This window comes from Mauremys reevesii, unplaced genomic scaffold (assembly GCF_016161935.1).
Source record: "Mauremys reevesii isolate NIE-2019 unplaced genomic scaffold, ASM1616193v1 Contig50, whole genome shotgun sequence".
Classification (NCBI taxonomy): domain Eukaryota; kingdom Metazoa; phylum Chordata; order Testudines; family Geoemydidae; genus Mauremys; species Mauremys reevesii.
The window spans coordinates 1-21,590 of record NW_024100863.1 but is presented as its reverse complement, the minus strand read 5'-3'; the positions used below and the strand labels follow the sequence as shown (position 1 = coordinate 21,590).

The 21,590-nt window shown below is 48.9% G+C and overlaps 1 pseudogene; it reads left to right on the top strand.

Moving 5' to 3' along the window:
* LOC120394324 overlaps nt 1–19,041 on the top strand; it is a 30,833-nt pseudogene extending 11,792 nt beyond the window's left edge.
* Nucleotides 19,042–21,590: the final 2,549 nt, after the last annotated feature.

Sequence of the window (21,590 nt, the reverse complement as noted above, 5' to 3'; positions counted from 1 at the left end):
TGCACCATGGGAGTGCCTGGCTATGGTGCATCATGGGAGATGTAGTTCAATCAAGGAGCCCGGGTCATAAAGGAGAAGGGGGTCATGAGGTAACTGCACTACAAAACCCATGAGGCATCACTAAACACAATCCCTTTGGCCTACAAGGACTCCCGAAAGCTGCCATCATCACCCACTTGAAGCTGTGCGGCATAGCGAACATGTTATACATAAGTGGCGTCAAAGCCGAGGACGTGATCTACACCCCTCTGCCGCTGTACCATTCGGCTGCACTGCTCATCGGACTTGGAGGATGCTTGGAGGTTGGTATGTACAGAGTGTCGGCATGGGTCTAAAGACACAGAGGGTGCAGGGGTGCGTCATTGGAAGGGGTGGATGGATAGAGAGGTACTTGGGTATGGAGGTAGACAGATAGATAGATAGAAATGCAAAAAAGTGCATTTTTCCCATGCCAGGTCATCTTTAAGCAAACATAATTCTTAATTCTTATTATTATCTAGATATGGATTATAAACTGGCCTTAATTTTGGGCTGGAAATTAGAAGATGGTTTCTAACCATCAGAGGGGTGAGGTTCTGGGACAGCTGCCCAGAGGGAGTTGTGGCTCACTGTTGGTTTCTGTTTTATGCTCCTGAAAGGTCATGCTTCAGGGTTTCAGCCAACCAGCGGCAGGGGTCAGGAAGGAATCCCCCCGCCCCGCACGCAGTGTATTCTATTTTTTGTTGCTGTTGTTTCGTTTTTATCTCCTTCCTCTGAAGCAGCAGGGATGGCTGTGGCTGGAGAAGGGACACAGGGCAAGACTGTGAGGTGGCACTGAATATTCTCTCTCTCAGGTGCTTGGCTGGATGGTTCTTGCTCACATGCTCAGGGTTAAACTGATCGCATTAGGTGGGGTGGGGAAGGAGTTTTCCCCCAGCTCAGATTGTTAGGGACCTTAGGAGTTTTTTGCCTTCCTCTGCAGCATGTGGGTCATGTGCCAGGATTATCTGGGTGTATCTCACTTAACCATTTCACTGCCATGGCGGGGGCCTCGCATAGGGTACCTTCTATTCTCTGCCTGTGGCACACACCATGTCTCCTATGGGCAGTAATATACTGGTCCCATTTCAGTTGTTGGGTTTAGCAGGCAGGTGCTTGGTGGAGTGGGTGGCCCCAGGGGTGGCTCCAGGCACCAGCACTCCAAGCGCGTGCCTGGGGCGGCAAGCCGCGGGGGGCGCTCTGCCGGTTGCTGCTAGGGCAGCAGGCAGGTTTCCTTCGGCGGCTTGCCTGCAGAGGGTCCACTGGTCCCGCGGCTTCGGTGGACCTCCCGGTGGAGGATCTCTGATCCCGCGGCTTCAGTGGACCTTCTGCAGGCACGCCTGTGGGAGGTCCGCTGAAGCCACGGGACCAGCGGACCCTCCGTGCTTGGGGCAGCAAAATGTCTAGAGCCGCCCCTGGGTGGCCCTGTGACATACAGGAGCTCAGAAAGGTGATCGGATGGTCCTTTCTAGCCTGAAACTCTATGACCCGGAGCCCCGTCCGTGGCCCAGAACCCCACTGGGCTAGACACTGTACAGGCACAGAACAAAGAGATGGGCCCTTCCCTTCCCTCCTAAGTTATTGCTAATTCTTCCAAGCTGGGCTCTAAAACTCTTCTCTGAGCGTGATGTTTAAACCACGTGGAATTTAGCTCCTGTGAAAACCTTTTGTTCAGGTTATTGTCACCCCTTTGCCAAGTACTCCTTCACACAACTCAACTGTCTACCTGTTGAACTCACTGCCGAGGGATGGCCAAAGGTATAAATGGATTCAGAAAAGAATTAGATAAGTTCACAGAGGAGAGGTCCATCAATGACTATTAGCCAGGATGGCTAAGACTGTCACAGCCAGATGCTGGGACTGGACAACAAGTAGGGTGACCAGATGTCCTGATTTTATAGGGACAGTCCTGATTTTGGGGGCTTTTTCTTATATAGGCTCCTATTACCCCCCACTCCGTCCCGATTTGCTATCTGGTCACCCTAACAACAAGGGATGGATCAGTCAATAGTCGCCCCGTTCTGTTTATTCCCTCTGAAGCACCTGGCACTGGCCACTGTTGGAAGACAGGATACTGGGCTTGATGGACCAATAGTTTGACCTAGGATGGCCGTTCTTATGTTTCTTACGTTTCTTAAGCTGCAGAGGATACCCAAAGCCTCACAGCTTGGCTTTCCACTGGAGGAGATACATTCTTAAGTCATGGTGTTTATTTTTATATTATATGTGCCAGGCCTTGCACAGAGATGGTGTTGTATTAATTTAGATGGACTATGTCGGCCAAAGGTGTTAACACAACCCCGTCGCTCTTCAACATTAAATAGTGCTAAACAAGATTCAGGGCTTGGCCTCCAGAGAGCTCAGCCTGCTTAGTGCCACGGCAAACACACTGTCATTTTTTTTTAACCTTCTATTAAAGATACAGAAAGGAAGGAAAAGCAGCTAATGTCTTTGAAATGTGAAGTATTGAGTAGGGCTTTCACGTGAACACGTCCTGTCCCCTTTCCCTTTATCTGGAGAGTTTTAAAGGAAAACACCTCTTGTTTGACAGTCGCGCCAACGGTACCAAAGATGATAACAATCCTTCTGGGGAAAAGAGATGACGTTAGCTGAGGTGGGCTGGAGCTGTGGTTGTTGCCGCTGGTGTTTGAATCTGATCCTGTTTTATCTCAGGTGGTGTTTGGGGTTCAGCATGAGCCAGTACGGGTGGTGATATCGTCTGGGTTCCTCTCTCTGGCTCGGACATCTATGAGGATTAGGGCAGAGGCCAGATGTCCCAGGAGATGGTGGAGGTGGCAGCCGTGATGATGACGTTTTCTACATAGCCTCCATCTGTTCTTTTTCTATTCCTCCCCCACCCCATCTCTTTCTTTAAGGACCCACAAAGGGAGTCATGAGTGGAACTGCCCTTCCCCTCATTATTTTGACCACCAATTAGGCTTAGTTTCTGACACACAATTTTGGTTCATTAATTGCCAGTTCCATGTCTTCTGGTTTTACCAGGCATGACTTTAAGACAGTCCTTGAGTTATCTCCATGGGCCTTTTTGTTTAGACTACCTCAGTTTTCCTTTTCCCACTGACATTTGTTATTGTAGGTTATTGTGACATTTTATAAACTTCTACATACTTTTTTTACTATTTACAAATAGGGCAAATGTATAGTCCCAATTATTACAACAGTGGTCAGCATGCAGTGGAAATCCTTTCTTTCAGAAATCTCAGCCTGCCACCAATGATCGGTGCACTGGGAGCAACTAACTATGCCTCAGAAATCAGCTCTAGTCAGAAAGAAACTCACAGCTCCCCCTAAAAACAAACTGCTTCACAAAACTAACCATAATTCAAACATGTCTCCAAAGACAGACCATTTGCTTGCACACCAAGAAAAAAGTCTATACACAACAGTGCCACCTGGTGACTCCTGCCATATTATTATTATTGTTTGTTTTATTATGGCAACTAAGTGTTGTAGCTCTGTTGTGTTAGGTGCTGTACAAACACAGAACAAAGAGATGGTCCCAGCCCTGAGGAGTATAAGATGAGATACGACAAGTGGATTTAACAAATAGTCGGGCAGAACATAAGGCAATGGCGGACGAATAAAATCAGTGGGATAAGCAATGTACCAGTTGCCTCTTCAGTGCCATGATTGGGTTAGGGTAGACTGGAAAGGCTGTATTCAGTGGGGCTCACATGCCCCCCATCATTTCTCCTTCCCTCTCCCCTAGGAGCCACCTGCGTCTTGCGTCCCAAGTTCTCCGTCTCCCAATTCTGGGATGACTGCCGGCGATACAACGTCTCTGTGATCCAATACGTAGGGGAGGTGATGCGCTATCTGTGCAACGCACCCAAGGTAACCCAACATCTTGGGTGGGGGTGGGGGGGCTGCTAGATTGTCCTTGGTTGCTAATCCCAGTGGGGGAGGTGGAGTGAAGCAGTATGGAGTCTGCTATGTTGTGTTATTATTATTATTATTAATACAGGATACAGCACCAATTTAATCACAGAGTCCTTTATTAAATCCAGAAGGCCAAGTGGTACTTACACAACTGCTCCAAATCAGCCTTAAATGCCTAGGCAGTCATCACCTCCATACAATAATGTGCAGTGATAAGTTTTGATCCGCAACTTATAACAGAATTAGCTTACTGGTGCCAACTGGTCAGACAGATACCAGCAACAAATATTTTAAGAGTTCATCCTTTTATGCCTTATCTACTGGAACCTGGGGTGCCCATGGCCCCATCCCTCCCACTGGTCACAAGGATAAGCGATGTGGGGGGCGGAGAGGAGGGAGCAGGGTGTGGGGTCTTGGGGGGAAGAGGCGGTGTGGAGCCGGAGCCATGGTTCGGGCGCCAGTGGGTCCCCCACTTGTAGGGAGCTTCCACCGCTCCTGACTGGAACCTACATGACTATTGTCACTGCTCCTTGAATTCTGTGCTTTGCTCAAACAGGTTAGAACCATCCCTGGTAACTGGGGCTTTTTAAGCTCAGTATTTCCAACACGATCTCTCCAGATCTTCCCAGAACTTCTTGATACAAATTGGCAAGCATGATATAGTCATTTGCCAAGCTAATTTAACCTTTTATATACCTAATCCAACCCTTCACCCGAGGTTGAAATTTAGAGATGAGTTCAAGGCCTATGTTGGCCACCATCTTGACCATCTACAGAGAATGAACCATCATTAGGCCTGGTTCAAAATGTTCTCTCTAAACTGGTTTTTGATGAAAAAAAGTGTTTTTTTGACTAAGAACATTTTTTTCACAGAAAGTGTCTACTTTCTGTGGAAAATTGGGATTTTTTTGTCAAAAAAATCACCCAAAAATTGAAAAATTTTAGCCAAAAACTGAAAGACTTTGATTCTGACATGCTGCCATGGTGCCACATGGGAGTTATAGTTTAGTTGCTTCTTGTTCCAATTTTCCTCTATAGATCAGGCTCCCCAGTGGACTACATCTCCCATGATGCACTACAACCAGGAACTCCCATGATGCACCTACTGCCTCTCCTCTCCAAGAGGGGTATCATGGTGCATCATCGGAGATGTACTGTAACCAAGGAGCCCAGCCTGTAGAGGAGAATGGGAGTATCAGGCACCTGGCTATGTTTCTCATAATGCATCACAACCAGGGACTCCCATGATGCACCTACAGTCTTTTCTCTCCAAGAGGGATCATCATGGTGCATTATGGTGCATTCTAGTCCAACTAGAAGCACCTGGACATCCAGTTCTATGAACACCACAGCAGCATTTCAGAACTGACGTATTTGGGCTTGTGTTGAAATTTTTCAATTGTCAAATTTTTTCCATTTTTCCAACAGGAAACAAACAAACAAACATTTTTCAACCAACTCCACTGGGAATTTGCAGAGCTAAAAATCAGAATCCCCCAGAGCTTGAGCAAAAGGGGCCAGACTCTGGAGGCTGTAATAGGCCCGCTGTAGATCAGGCATGGACGGACATGTGCCAGACACTGACCGATTAATGCCCCATGTATGTCCCATCTGAATGATCAAAATAGTGGCTTAAGGGGTATCTATGCCTTATGGTGGCAGTTCTCTATATCACCCACTGGTGAGTGTGTGTTACAAGTCCCGCTTCCCCATGCCAACCTACAATGGCTATGAGTCTGTTACAGTCTTAAGCAGTAGCAGCTCCTGGTTTCAGTGCCGAGGTGGCTGGTTTAGTCTCTGGTGTGTCACATGTAGCTGTCACATGTGCACGGGGAGATTTCCTATCCTATGTTCCTATCCAAGGTCCCTTGTCCTATGCAGCATCCTGGAACTCTGGCGTGTGTTGGCCTCAAAGTAGGGTTTCTGTGGCACCGTTGCTTCTTTAGCCACAGTCTGGGCTCTTACAGGGGTGTTTCTGCGAGGATGATAAATCAATGAGGCGAGTCAGGGATATTCTCGGTGTGGTCTTGTTTATTCACCAACCTCCAGGCCCCAAACAAACATACCAAGTCCTGTTTCCCTGAGTCTTATGGCTGCAAGATCCCCGTGTCTGCCCCTCCAGCAAACTCTGTGCCCAAGAAGCTCCATCCCTGCTTCATCCCAGAGTCACACTCGCTCTCTTCCTCCTGGCTTTTTGCTCCCACAGCCCACCCCCCACGTTTGCAACCAGGCAACCTGCCCCTCATGGCCCCACCTCCTAGCTCTGCCCTGCCACGTGGCCTGCTGCCTTGGGTGGTTGCCCGACAGTTGTTATTCCCACACAAAGGGGCTGGGTTGCTCCTTCTTTTGATCTTGAAAGCAAATGCTCAGTGCCCACTCCCTGGATGGCTGCCACTGACCCCTTACAGCACAACATGGGGGCATGTAGGGTGCATGGGCACCTTGGTAGATCCCTGAACTAGCGTGAGACCCAGGGTGAGACCTGGCCTCCTTTCTGTGCCGCTCCTGGAGCTCCGCCCTGTTTGCCTTGCAGAGGGAGAATGAACGAGAGCATCAAGTGCGGCTGGCTGTGGGTAACGGCTTGAGGGTGGAGGTCTGGAAGGAATTCCTACAGCGCTTCGGGCCCATCCGCATCTGCGAGTTCTACGGGGCCACAGAGGGGAACATTGGGTTCGTTAACTACACGGGGAAGATTGGAGCCGTGGGAAGGGTCAGCTTCATCCAGAAGGTGAGGAATGCTACTCTGCCTCTTCCCTAACATGGTGGTCATTTCCCTAGTGCTCATTACCAGTTTCTTCCCCAGCTGGGACACGTGTGGAGGCTGAGCACAGATGATGAAGGTCTCTTTAGCCATTTGGCCTCTCTTACTGTGGTTCATCAACAACACTGAGATGAAAAAGATTCCTGCATCCATTTCCCCTGGGATGTGAGGTTATGTTGATATTTCTCCCCCACAGGCAGGGCCACCCAGAGGATTCAGGGGACCTGGGGTCCTCGGCGGTGGGGGTCCCCCACTTCGGCGGTAATTCGGTGGTGGGGGGTCCTTCCGCTCCGGGACCCGCCGCCAAAGTGCCCCAAAGACCCGCGGCAGGGGGTCCCCACCGCCGAATTACCGCCGAAGACCCAGCTCTTCAGTGGCGGGTCCTGGGGTGGAAGGACCCCCGCCATGGGTCTTTGGGGCACTTCGGCGGCGGGTCCCGGAGCGGAAGGACCCCCACCGCCGCCGAATTACTGCCAATGACGACCCGGAGCGGAAGAAGCTCCGGGGCTCCTGGCTCAAAAAACTCTCGTGGGGGCCCCTGTGGGGCCCGGGGCCTGGGGCAAATTGCTCCACTTGCCCCCCCCCCCTGGGCGGCCCTGCCCACAGGCTGTGAAAAGTGTTGTGCATCAGAAAGAGTACAGTTAGGTTAGGCCCGGGGAGGCTTGGGGATTGAAAGTGAAAGGCCTTAAGGACCCCAATCTATTTAGCTTATCAGAAAGAAGACTGAGTGGTGACGAAGTATCTTCATGGATAGGAGACACCAGACTCTTTAACCTAGCGGAAAAAGGCAAGACTGGAAGAGCTGGAAGAGCTGTTAGCCAAACACGAGTTGTATTGTTCAGGACAGGGACAATCAGGAGAAATTCTCTGGCCTTTGTTATACAGTAGGTCGAATTACAGGCTTGGCTACATTTGAAACACTGGTGCTTCAGAGTGGACACTACCTGCACCAGCGGAGGGGTTCTCCTGCATGCGTAGTTAATCCACCTCTCTGCGAGAGGCGGGTGCTAGCTTGATGGACGTCTAGATGGGGACTTCGGTCGGTTTAACTACATCACTCAGGGGCGTGGATTCTTCACACCCCTGAGCAACATAGCTGGATTGACCTAATTTTCTGGCGTAGTCCAGTCCTAGATGATCTAGTGGCCTCTTGTGGGTATGCAAATCTATGAAGCTATGAACTTGCAGAAAACTTTCCCAGGGAGACTCTGGCTTCAGGGCGTCATGCAGAAAACATGCAATATGTATAAATCAACACATCATGCCAAAAATATTACACCAGAGAGATGTCCGTCTCTGACCCCCTGAGGAATAGGGGCGAGCTCCTCCCAGCTCATCAGAAAAAGCCAGGAGAGAATGAATCAAGGGCATTGCAGTGTCAGTGTGCCCAGAAGTTCAGCAAGGTCTGTGACTGTTTCAGCTGAGGAGGGGAGCAGATTCCAAAGTGCAGGGCAGCCAGCCACGCCCCGGGCAGACACATCTGGGAAATGTCAGCGCAGGATTTCCTTACCTTAGAGTAGGGTGACCAGATGTTTTTTTAAAGGGACAGTCTCATTTTTTGGGACTTTTTCTTATATAGATGCCAAATACCCCCCATCCCCTGTCCCGTTTTTTCACAGTTGCTAGCTGGTCACCCTACCTTAGAGGATCTCCAAGTACAGCAAGGAGAGAAACGGACTCTGACCTAGCGAGGCCCCACGCCTTTTGCAGTGAATGACGCCGGCTCAGAAGCTGGAGCACTGATCAAATGAGCTCCGTGTGTGAAATGTTGCTAAAGGCTCAGACAGCTGCATCTTGCCTTGGCAGACTGTCTGCTGTAAAGGAGGAAAAGGTTGATTTTGTGGCCAAGGCCACTGGACTCAGCAGATGTAAAGGCAGTTATAGGATTCCTGGCTGAGCTTGGCCACGTCACCGTATTATTTGTGTTACGGCTGAGGAGCCCCCGAACTCCATTGTGCTGTTGTAACGATGCTGCCTTTGGTGGGACACCACTGAGAGTACCAATTCAGCACAAATGGCTGAGATCAGGGCAGTTACAGCCCAAGGCTGGGGTTCCTTTGCACACCACGGCAAATCAAACCAGCCAAACAGAGAAGACTTCGGTTTTACCCCACTGGCTAACCAGAAGTCATATAAACAATTCCCTTAGACGCTCCAGTTTCCAGCATCACCACCAGTGCCACTCATTATGGGGATGAATGGTTTTGAAAACCAACACCCCAGTAAAAGAAAAAGGTTCTCTCAATCCCAAAGGACGAAGCCCCAGACCCAGGTCAATATACAAGTCAGATCTTACCCACAAATCACGCTGTTGCCGATCCTTTAGAATCTAAAATCTAAAGGTTTATTCATAAAAGGAAAAAGATAGAGATGAGAGCTAGAATTGGTTAAACTGAATCTGAAGGACATAAATCCACACCGTGTAGAGGCCAAGCACAGGAGTTTATTACACACAGCGCTGGTGGAGTGTCACCTGGCTTATTAGGCTCAGAGACACTGTCAATCAGTTGATTACAATAGAATATATAGATTTTCCATGGGCGGGGGAAAGTGACGGGGTAGGCAGTTCCACACCCCGGGATAGGTTTTGCAGCAAGACAAGATAGCACATTAGGTTACATAATGTCTCCGCCCATGGTCTCAAGTTAGCAAGTTAACATTTAATTAATACTTTGATAAAATGCTATTAGTATAAAATATTTCTGTTGAATTCTGATTTGGGGTCCATAGGAATGGAGCAACTCCTTTGATTGTCCACCAGGTACATTCCTAGGGGTTAAAGCAAAGAAACAGTGAAAGTATATGGCAATAAAGATTGTCCCCTTTATGTTTTAAGGCAGGGCATTGGTCCCTGGGAAGGGAGGTGGAAGGATGCCATATCTTATACTGACATGTGCCAACTTTTCATAAACTTAAGAATGGATCTGTGGGAAGAATGTTCCCTACAGAAGAGACTGACACAATAGGAACAGGGATCCTTTGTTCAATTTGCAACTCTGAATAAGACACAATTATTTAGTTCTTAGCTTTAACATCTGGCAATTTGCTGACCAGGCCTATTTTAGCAAAAACAAGATTATCTGTTTACCCAGCTTTCTTTTAGCTAATTACTATTTGCTAGGCCTCTGGTCTCCAGACCAAACTCTGGACTTTGGGTCTGAGAAAGGGCTGGCACAAGCCATATACCAGGTTGTTATATAAAATGCACATGGATTTTAACCCTTCAGAATCAATCACATACAGTCATGGCAAAGTTCTTGGTTCAGGCTTGTAGCAGTGATAGAATAAACTGCAGGTTCAAATCAAGCCTTTGGAGCACATCCCTACCTGGGATGGGTCATTTAGTCCTTTGTTCAGAGCTTCCATTTGTTATAGCAAAGTCCCTCCAGAAACAGGGTTGAAGACAAGATGGAGGAGATGCAGCTGCCTTTTATATTCTTTCTCTTGTGTGTGGAAACCCCTTGGTTCTCCTCTGCAAGATCACAGCAAGATGGAGTTTGGAGTCACATGGGCAAGTCACATGTCCATGCATGACTCAGTTTTTTAGAGGCTGATGCCATTGTCCGCATGTTAGTTTGAATGTTCCCAGAAAAGCTCAGATGTGGACTGGCGTCTCCAAAGTCCATTGTCAGCTAAGTGTTTCTTGACTGGGCACTTACTGAGAATAGTCCCTTCTCAAGAAGCTGACCAAATGCTTCGCTTAGGCTATTTAGATTCAAAACACATTGAGATACACGTACATAGCCAATATTCATAACTGCAATACAAAAATGACACACCCATACAGACAGCATAATTATAATCAGCAAATCATCACCTTTCCATAGACACCTCACACAACAACCTTTGTACAATATTTGCTGCAAATATATAACAGTGGTGGCAACAATGATCTATACGGTCACAGGTTATGTCAGTAATGTCACACCCTCAATGCTGTACATTATTTATTAGGTATATTATGGTAGCATTAGGACCCCCAGTAATGGACCAGGGCCTCCTTGTGCTAGACACTATACTTTATCTATTAGGTGTATTATGGTAGAGCCTAAGAGCCCCAGTCATGGATCCTGGCCCTATTGTGCAAGGCGCTGTACAAATTTAGATAAAAAAGATGCCAAATTATCCTTATTTTCACCTCATCATTTGTCTGACTTGTCTGATTGGACGGTGAGCTCTTTGGGGCAGAGATTGTCTCTCACTAGGTGTCCAGCACAGCCTTGGTTGGTTCCTCTAACAACACTATGCAGCGCAGGCTGCATCTGCAGCCCTGCCTGATGGTGATTCAGCCTTGGAGCTTTGCAACCTGGCCCGAGAGAAGGAAGGGACCATGTTCTAGCTCAGCACTGGGACATGAACATGTCATTGCTGGGACAACGAGCATTCAATAAGATCTCCTTGTGGCACTGAAGAATTGAGAAGGATCATCTGCTTAGAGAGGGTTTCAAGCACATCTTTATGCTGGTGATTTCTGTAAAGGGCCACCTCTGCCCCTTTGCTTCTCCCCAAGTGCCAAGGAGTTCAAGGATTTCGGCATAGCTCCATGCTCTTGCATGAGGCGCTGCATGATAGTGAACAGCGCTGCTCAATGCTGAGATGCATAATTCCAGGAGTATCCTGGCTTCACACCAGGATTGGAATAGGGCAGGCAACATCCAGGCTTTGAGACCGCAGAGCGGGGGGAGGCAGATGGATAAGCAGGCAGGCCGATCGTGGCGAAATGGACAGCAGTGTGGGATAGCGGTGGGTGGACCCTCAAGCTCGTGCCGACGAGCCAGTGCCTTTGTCCATCCTAAATACGCAATGATCTCAATCCACTTACCAAGCGGATTGTGTTTTTCCAACATGGTCCAACTGTTTTTCAATGCCGCGGGCCAGAGGTTAATTTTGGGGCTACCTCCATGGCCCTCGTGCAGAAATATAATTCCAAATTCTAGGATCAGGTCAGTTTTGAAGGATTTAGCCACTAATAGGGTTCAGAAGTAATAAAATGAAATTAAACAAGAGAATAGCTCACTTCTTCATGGAAACCCTGGGGAAAAGGTTTTTCTCACATTAGAATCCCAAGATCGACAACAATAGTTGTACTGGTAAATCGGAGACAGCAAGGCATTGTGATTGTCCGTTACTTTCCATGACTCAAGCAGTCTTCCATGCTGTATTCCCACATCAACTTTCCTGAACTGCAGCCATTGCAGTTACTTGTCCCCTTGCACTCAGATGACGGTTGCACCTTATTTTAATGGACCATGCTCCAAATCCCCGGCGCGCACCCCACCGAAAACCACAACACGCCGATACGCTGGCGACAGAAGCTCAAAAGCAGCGACCCTCCTGCCCCACGGAGGAGTTCATAGCTGCAGCCACACAGCTGCGGGGCTGCATGGAGGTGAAAATCACTCGAGGACTAGACGGAATCACTGGCGGGGGTGGTGGGGGAGAGGGAAGGTGGCAGATCCTGATAGTGGGCACACGAGGGATGCTGGCGTCATTTTTCCAGCTGATTTCCGTCTTTGTCACCCCATTGCTTTCCAGATGCTCATGTCCTTCGAGTTCATCCGGTACAACGTGGAGCGGGATGAACCCGTGCGAGATGAGAGAGGGTGCTGCATCCGAGTCCCCCCCGGTAAGAATAACAGGCTGGCCATGGGGCGGCGCTGATGGGGGGAGCGGGCCCCTTGGGGAGGAGGCATAGTACAGCAATTGCAGTCTTAGCCTGGAACTTCAGAGACATGAATTCAATTCCCAGCCTCAGGCGAGTTGCCTAGGCCCAGATCCACTGAGCATAAGGGAAGCTTGGTGCTTAAATCCCATTGAGGATCTGTGCCTTGGTTGCTCTTCTGTGAAATGCAGCTGATAGCCCAGCCCTGCCTTGCCGGGGGAATTGTCAGAATCAGAGCATTAGAAGACTGTGAGACACTCCCGTACTCACAGCAGCCATATAAATCCCCTAACTAGACAGTGGAATAGTTGATAGCAGGGATGAATGAAAGCCACGGAGCTGGAGAATCGCAAAACTCATGCCCTGTTGTTTTCAGAGAGTGGACGGCAAAATTAGTTCAACGTTACCAACCACGTCCTCTGTTGTTTTAACCTGTTTCGCACACACATCGAACAGACAAGGTGTTCACAGATTTCCTGGCGCATTTGGATTTAATATGACGTGACATCAAATAGCTAATTCAGTTGAAGTGTCATTTAAGAGAGTCAATCAAATGCTTGATACAGCACTATACAGAATAAGAAAGGAAATGTACATACCAATCTGAGACTGGAGAAATTAGACATCACATTTCACTTCACTTTGCTTCTAACTCCCCAAGTCATGCCTTATATACTGGTTTTGGAGAAAGAAAATCCTTGAAAATCTTTCTTTCTCATGCTCTGATCTGATTTTGAAAATTATCAATTTACCGAATCAATAAGCCAATGACAGCTGTAACTATTGTATCTGTACTGAGACCATCTATAGCCATAATTAGCTCTTAATGACTCAGACATCAGTCATTAGGTTACTCAATGCTGTGACATTGATTATAGCACACGGCCGCAGTGCCAAATGGGCCCTGTGCGTTTTATCAATTCCATGTTGTCATTTATAACCATCCTTCATCAATTACGCCATCTCGTCCACTACAACACACATCAAAAGTAGCAAGCATGTGGACTAGGTCAGCAAGGTCAGGGGAAAAGCAGATGAGATGGTTAAATACTGTCCTACTTTAAATTACAGACATCCATGAGTCTAAGACAAAACAGTCTTTGGCATTAGAGTTGGTAATATTTAAAAACCGGACACTCCAGCAGTGCTGGAACCTCCCCTGCCCCGCCTCTTCCCCGCCCGAGGCCCCACCCCTGTCCAACCTATTCCCCCCCAAAGCCCCACCCCTGCCCCATCTCTTCCCTCTTCCGTCCTCCCCCCGTAGCTCATTGCTTTTCCCCTCCCACTCCCTACCCCCATCCGGGTCAGGAGGGATTTGCCTGTGGAGCCGAGGCTGGGAGCTGCAGCCGTCTGATGAAGATAGGAGGCGGCTCTGGCTGAGTAGGGGCTGGCACGGATGATGACCCAGTGCCTCCCCGACTTGCAGTAACCAGACTTTGGGTGTCCAGTCTATAGATCTGACTGGACACTGTCAGGTCCCCTTTTTGACCAGACTTTCCCAACTAAAACTGGGCACCTGGCCACCTTAGAGTTTAGTCTAGTCTGACCTCATGCATATCATAGGCCAGAGATCATTCATTAATGAAGTTGTTCCTTCATTAAGCCTGGAACTTCTGATTGAGTTACGGGGTGACATTATAGATGATCATCCAGGGTATGTCTGCACAGCAACTAGTCACCTGCTGCTGGCCCGTGGCAGCTGACTCTGGCTTGTGGGGCTCGGGCTACGGGGAGGTTTCATTTCTGTGAGGAAGGAGGGTCCCAGAGCCCAGGTTCCAGGCCGAGTCCAGAAGTCTACAAACCAACGAAACAGCCTGCAGCCCGAGTCAGCTGTAACGGGCCGGCCGTGGGTGTCTAGTTGCCATGTAGACATACCCACAATCTTGATTAAGAGACTCCAAAGGTAGAACCAGGCGGCAGGGGTATTCGCAGTATGTGTAGACACACCCTGGCTAGCTTTGATCCAGTGATGCAGAATCCGCTTTACATCCCATGGCAAGTTGCTCCTCTTGTGTCCGTCGTTCTTTACACAACAGCGCAATAGGAAGACGGGATCTTGGCACAGTTGAGTTCCCACACTATGTTGTTGTCAAGCTGTACACAACCACGCTCAGCCTAGCTACTCCCGCACTGCTACAGAACACAGCGAGTGCTGTCCTGGACCCACAGGACCAAGGCTACGTCCCAGCTTTTAATCAGGCCTGTGGTGGAACCCCTCAGTTCTCCAGGGTAGCCCCTTCCATCAGGAGCGGGGAAGAGGGGAAAAGTCTCTCAGCTGGAGTCTACGCATCTCAGCAAGTATTTGCAGTGACGCCAGGCAGCGTTTCCAAAACAGTTGGGTTTGCTGGCGAACAGGAACTCAGCCTCGGGAAGTCCTTGGGTCAGCACAGGGAGATAACAGTTAAGACATTGTCCTTCTGGCCAAGCCAGTGCAAATCACCGGCCAAGCTTCTATGGGCTCCATTCCAGGCTCTGCGCTCACCGCTCAGCCTCTCCCAAAAGCCGACTCCTCCTCCCCGGCCTGCCACTGTTCCTTTGTTCTCGAGCTGGGGCTTCTGCTCAGCTTCCCTGCTGAGGTGTGCGAGGGTGGGAACTCACCTCCCTCTGGGCAATTGGTTTCCTTAGCGGTCCCGGGCAGTGAGGGGGTCACACACACCTTACATCTCCTGCGTTGCCCCAAAAGTGCCCTTTTGCCCCTCCAGAGAGCAGTGCAAAGCAGAGGGGAAACTGAGGCACACATGGGCGTCACAAAAACATGACTGAAAATTGCCACTTTATCACGAGTGCCCCTAGAGGGATCAGCCCTATAGTCACTACGCTGCCAGTGGCTAATTACTCCTGCTTCAGACTTTATGCCTGGTTTTAGCCTGAATTTGTCTGGGTTCAGTTGCCAGACATTGGATTTCATTCTGCCTGTGCCTGCTCAGTCAAATTTCCCAGCTAATGAGCAGGATAGAAAATCTAGCAAAGGTCCTTTGGTCCCCATTACTTGTAGTATCTGACCACCTCTTGGGCTTTTAATGCATTTATCCAAACACACCACTGTGAGGTAGGAAAGTCTTATTAGGGTGACCATATTTTCCCAAGGGAAAACAGGACACCGTGTGGGGCTAGCCCGAGCCCTCCCGCTCCCCGGTGTGGGGCTGGTCCGAGCCACTCGTCCGAGCTCTCCCCCACAGGGCTGACCCAAGCCCCTCTCCAAAGGCTGGAGAGTGGGCTGGCCAAGCCGCTCGCTCCCTCACGCATTCCTCCACACCCCATTTTTGCCCAAAAAGTCAGGACGGTCGGGACCCGGCTTAAAAAAGAGACTGTCCCGGCCAAATGGGATGTATGGTCACCCTAAGTATTATCCCCATTGCAGAGATGGGGGATTAAGATACAGAGAGCAAGTGTACAATTTAGGAGTCTAAATCCCATTCTCAATAGCGACCTAGGAACTTTGGAGCCTAATTCTCATTGAAATTCAATGGGGCCAATACTATAACGGGGTTCAAAAGGGAGCTAGATAGATTCATGGAGGACAGGTCCATCAATGGCTATTAGCCAGGATGGGCAGGGGTGATGTCCCTAGCCTCTGTTTGCCAGAAGCTGGGATTGGGTGACAGGGGATGGATCACTTGATGATTCCCTGTTCTGTTCATTCCCTCTGGGGCACCTGCCATTGGCCACTGTGGGAAGACAGGATACTGGGCTTGATGGACCTTTGGTCTGATCCAGTATGGCCGTTCTTATGTTCTTATGGTGGCCTGTTTACACTGGGAAATTAATGTGGATTAAGATAGGGCGTGCATTTAAAGTGCAATGGATATTCCTGAATAGCACCACGTGGGGACACTGATTTCGGCGCGAGAGTGGCATGTTCCTGCAGAACTTAACCCATTTTCAAACCCACCACTTGTGACCTTTCCGAGGTCATCCAGACCGGTGAGGGGTTCTGTCTCCACCTGCCATGTAACTTTGGGAGCCTTAGTGCCATGCTGCTGACACCAGGTGCCGTCCCACAAGCAAAAGGTCTCACCCTGGCTTCCACCAGCCAAAATACTCCTTTCAAAGTGACAGCAACAGCCCTTCTCGGCCTGCATCTCCCCAAATCCTTCCAGCCCAAGTCCTTAACTTCCAGCTGCTCCGTGCGCCACCCCCAGAGGAGTGAAACCAGCCCCCAGCTACCAATTCACTTTGGCACACATGCCACAGTGCACACCAGAGCCATGCTCAGGGTGGAAATAAGGAGAGACTGAGGGAAATGGGATTGTTTAGTCTGCAGAAGAGAAGAATGAGGGGGGATTTGATAGCTGCTTTCAACTACCTGAAAGGGGGTTCCAAAGAGGATGGATCTAGACTGTTCTCAGTGGTACCTGATGACAGAACAAGGAGTAATGGTCTCAAGTTGCAGTGGGGGAGGTTTAGGTTGGAGATTAGGAAAAACTTTTTCACTAGGAGGGTGGTGAAGCACTGGAATGAGTTACCTAGAGAGGTGGTGGAATTTCCTTCCTTAGAGGTTTTTAAGGTGAGGCTTGACAAAGCCCTGGCTGGGATGATTTAGTTGGGAATTGGTCCTGCTTTGAGCAGGGGGTTGGACTAGATACCTCCTGAGGTCCCTTCCAACCCTGAGATTCTATGATTCTAGGAAAAGGTTTATTTGATAGAAAAAATCCCAGATTCCGAGAAGAAACAGCAAAGGGGACACCAACACCAACACCAACACACACACACACACATTATTTTACCCCAGAATTTGACCTTCCTGCATGCAGGGGCGGCTCCAGGCACCAGCCTGCCAAGTGCGTGCTTGGGGCGGCAAGCCGCGGGGGGCGCTCTGCCGGTTGCTGCAAGGGCAGTAGGCAGGCTGCCTTCAGCGGCATGCCTGCGGAGGGTCCGCTGGTCCCGCGGCTTCAGCAGACCTCCCACAGGCTGCCGCCGAATTTGCAGGCCCGGGGACCTCCCGCAGGCAAGCCGCCGAAGGCAGCCTGCCTGCCGTGCTTGGGGCGGCAAAATCCCTAGAGCCGCCTCTGCCTGCATGTACCCCAGAACTTGACTGTGCTGCAGTTGTCCATTCTATATGTGCAGCCACTGCTGGCTGAAAACCAGACCAATAGCTAGGGAAAATCTTAGACCTTCGTGAGACAAGGTCGGACAGCTGCAGACTTGCAGTTTGCTAAGCAGAATGGGAGGGTGGGAGGGAAAGTTCTGGAAGAGAATGAGTGGTTTTAGGTGCCCCTGACATCTTGTTGTTATGGCTAGAAATGCTGGAACTGTTTGGAGACAGGAGGAGGAGAAATTAGGAGAATTGCTGACTCAGCAGAGGTTATTCTGCTGACCCACTAGGAGTCTGTTATGTATCGGGTCGCTGTGTTAGTCTGGATCTGTAAAAGCAGCAAAGAGTCTTGTGGCACCTTATAGACTAACAGACGTTTTGGAGCATGAGCTTTTGTGGGTGAATACCCACTTCGTCAGATGCATGTAGTGGAAATTTCCAGGGGCAGGTATATATAAGCAAGCAAGAAGCAGGCTAGAGATAACTTCTTTGCTACTGTAGGTTACGTGCTTTGTTAGAGTTAGCTATAAACGATTTGGTAAAAATAAATACCTCAGATCAGTCCGAGGGAGCTTTTCTCCAGGCAAGGAACTGACATTTAAACTCTCCATCAGCTGGAGGGAAAGAGGGCCCCTTGGAAGCCCGGCTGGTGGTTACTCAAAAGCATCTCAGACTGTGGGTAACTATATCTGGGATGTCCTAAACCTATTACATATGTGTGTGTGTGCTTAATAGCTAATAATAGTAGTTTTAGATAAGAGCACACGTCCTTGTATCAATCATTTATCAGACAGAAATTGCTGTGTCCCCACTGATTTGTGCCTGACACCTCCTGGAGTGAGACAGTTAAGTTACTCCTGGGAGACCCTGGGTAACAGTTACACAAAAAATAAACATCAGGATGCACCTTCAGGCTTTATGCCTCTAAATTAGCTAAATTCTCTTTCTAGCAGACGTTACCATTGCCTCTGAACGGGTTCCCAGCGTACCCCGTCATCATTGAGGGATCCAGTGTTTCACTTGACAATTTCCCGCTTAGGCTGCCCCCAGTTTCTGGATAAAAACCTCAGGCATGCTTTTCCCTTTTTGTTTATTTTTCCTGGCATGAGGACTCACGTTTATTCAGAGTCGGTGAAACTCCCTCCTTTCTTCGGCCGGGCCTACACTAAAAAGTTAGGTTGACCCAGCTACATTGGTCAGGGGTGTGAAAAAGCCACTCCTCCTGAGTGACATAGCTAAGCTGGTGTAGACAGCTGCGGAGACCTTCCATCAAGCTAGATACTTCCTCTCATGGAGGTGGATTGCCTACGCCAATTGGAGGATCCTGAAAACTAGCTGGGATGAGCTGGGCCACATGTGTAGGGGACATCCATCGGGATTCTCATTCTCCTTCCAGGCGAGGTGGGGCTGCTGGTGGCGAAGATCACAAGAAGCTCCCATTCAACGGCTATGCGGGCAACCGCCAAAAGTCAGAGAAAGAAGATCCTGAGGACGTGGTGAAGAAGGAGACTGCTACTTCAACAGCGGGAGACCCTCCTCATGCGCTAGGACCACGAGGGCTTCATATATTTCCAGGACCGGGATTGGGAGACACGCTCCGTAGTAGGTTCCGTGGCAAGCCATTTACCCACTCTATTTGACCCAGCTGCTGTCTCCCTCTCCCAGGTGGGATGAACTGGGGAGCCTGATGCTGGTGCACCTATAAACCCTCACATGAGAGGCTGGGTCCCTATTGTGTGAGGTGCTGTACACACAGGTATAATGGTAACTAGTTCTCTGGAGCAATTTACAATGGCGATAGGGCTTGTTGCCTCCATTTTATAAATGGGGAAACTGAGGTACAGAGAGGGACGTGGAGCAGGCCCAAGTTAGTCACCCAGCAAGAGACCTGGGAACAAAACCCAGCTCTTCTCAGATCCAGTCGTGCATGCATCCGCTAGCAGGGCCACACCTGCCTCCCTTCTGCTACAAAAGATGGTCCAGGAGTCACAAGAATTTACTGTCTGGGTCTGGCTGGGTTTTCCAAGGAGCCTAACTCAGATTGCTCTTTGTGTGCCTAACCCCACAGGCAAGGTACAAGCAGGAGTGAATGTACTCAGCCATAGAAGATAAAATAAAGCCCACGGGAAAAACTGTCACAAAGCACTAAAGTAACTCAGGAGGGACTCTATGTCTGCACCTGACATAAGATCAACTGGTTTGGGCTTGCAGGGCTACATGCCCTTGCAAGTAGCAGTGTGAGACATTCGGGCTCAGGCTGGCATCCCAGGCTCCGAGACCCTCGCCTCTCACCCCATCCCAGCCAAGCACAAATATCTACACGGCTAAGTTTCAGCCCCATGAAACCGAATCAGTTGACCTGGTCTTTGGAAACTTGCTGCTGTTGGTCTCTTTGTGCTTGTGTAGACGTGACTCTGTAAGTGTTGTTTGGAAAAGCAACCTAGGGCTTTTCTACACTACACTACACATGCTTTACTGGTGTAGCTAGGACAGCAGGGCCCCCTGGTGGAGACACAGTGTATGCCAACAGATAGCATTAAACTGTAGTAAGGCCTGGCAGAATTCGATTATTTTTTTATTATTATTTCAACGGATGATAGCGATGTTTCTTTTAAAGCCTTTTTTTTAGATGTTTATCCATTTAAATTTTTACAGCTGCACAAAATCCTGCAAGGGGGAGGGTCGGACAATTATTTAGTGTCCGTAGATATTGAGGTTCGAAAAGTTCAAAGCTTTATAAACCACTAAAAAACAAATGATCAACATCACATGCGAAAATCTACAAAGGAAAGATCCTTAAATCAACAAGCCTAGAGGAAGCTAGTCTAGATGATCCCTTCTGGCCTTGAAATCTAGTAATCAATGTGGATGGATGGAAAAATAGATTCCTCTGTTCTCTCTCTTCAGCTGGAAAGGAGAGAACGTTGCCACGACGGAGGTGGAATGACGCTACGGCAGTGCAGTTCATTCAGGAAGTCCCAACGCTTATGGGGTGCCGGTCCCAGGTGCGTATGCAGCAGCAGGACATCTCATGTCATTCCTCTTGACACTGTGGCTCACCCCAGGAGCATCCTTCCTGAGGCAGCTTTTAAAAGCCTATTGCATGAGCGTTGTCTGTATGTCGGGATCTGAGTCTTCCTTTGTGCATGCTGGGAGGACCCTGGGATTGAAGAAAGCCGTGCAAAGCATGGAGGAATAGTTCTCTCCACTGCAGAAATCCCTGTGTTATTCAGGAAATGAGGCTTGATGCTCAGAGTGGCCTGAAAAATCTACAGATCCTTCCATGAACAGTCTATGCCAGGGGTAGGCAACCTATGCTTGCACGGGTGCCGAAGGCGCACACAAGCTGATTTTCAGTGGCACTCACACTGCCCAGGTCTGACCTCACCAGTCCACGGGACTCTGCATTTTAATTTAATTTTAAATGAAAGCTTTCTTAAACATTTAAAAACTTTATTTACTTTACATACAACAATAGTTTAGTTGTATATTATAGACTTATAGAAAGAGACCTTCTAAAAAGGTTAAAATGTATTACTGGCACGCAGAACCTTAAATTAGAATGAATAAATGAAAACTCGGCACCCCACTTCTGAAAGGTAGCCAACCCCTGGTCTATGCCCAGGCCTCAGCATATGGTCATTAGAGCTGTGCAAATAGTGGAGATTTTAGTTCACAGGCAGTTCTGAAAAATAGAATAAAAAATTGTTTCTGGTCGAACCCAATGATCTGAGGTCTGGATAACCAGCCTTATAGAGAGAGACTAAAACAACTCTGTCTGCTGAGTTTATCCAAGAGATGAGGTGCCATGAGCACAGCCTACGACTTCCTACATTATATGGCTCTTTCATCTAGCACCAAAAGGCTCCTCTGATGGCTGGACGCTAGACAAACCCAGGCTAGCAATAAGATGCAAATGTTTAAGAGTGAAGGGAATTTGCCAGTGGAGCAACTGGTCTAGAGGCATGGTTGATTCGCCATCACTTGAAGTCTAAGTGTCTCTTTCTAAAGGATCAACTTTAGTTTGAACAGAAGTTGTGATCTAGTGGTTAGGATTTGGTGTGCTCATTGCTGTGACCTGGGTTTGATTCCTAGTCAGGGAAACAAGCCTTTGGGAGGGGAGGGCTAGCTCAGTGGTTTGAGTATTGGCCTGTGAAGCCCAAGATTATGAGTTCTATCCTTGAGGGGGCCATTTAGGGACAGGTAAAAATCTG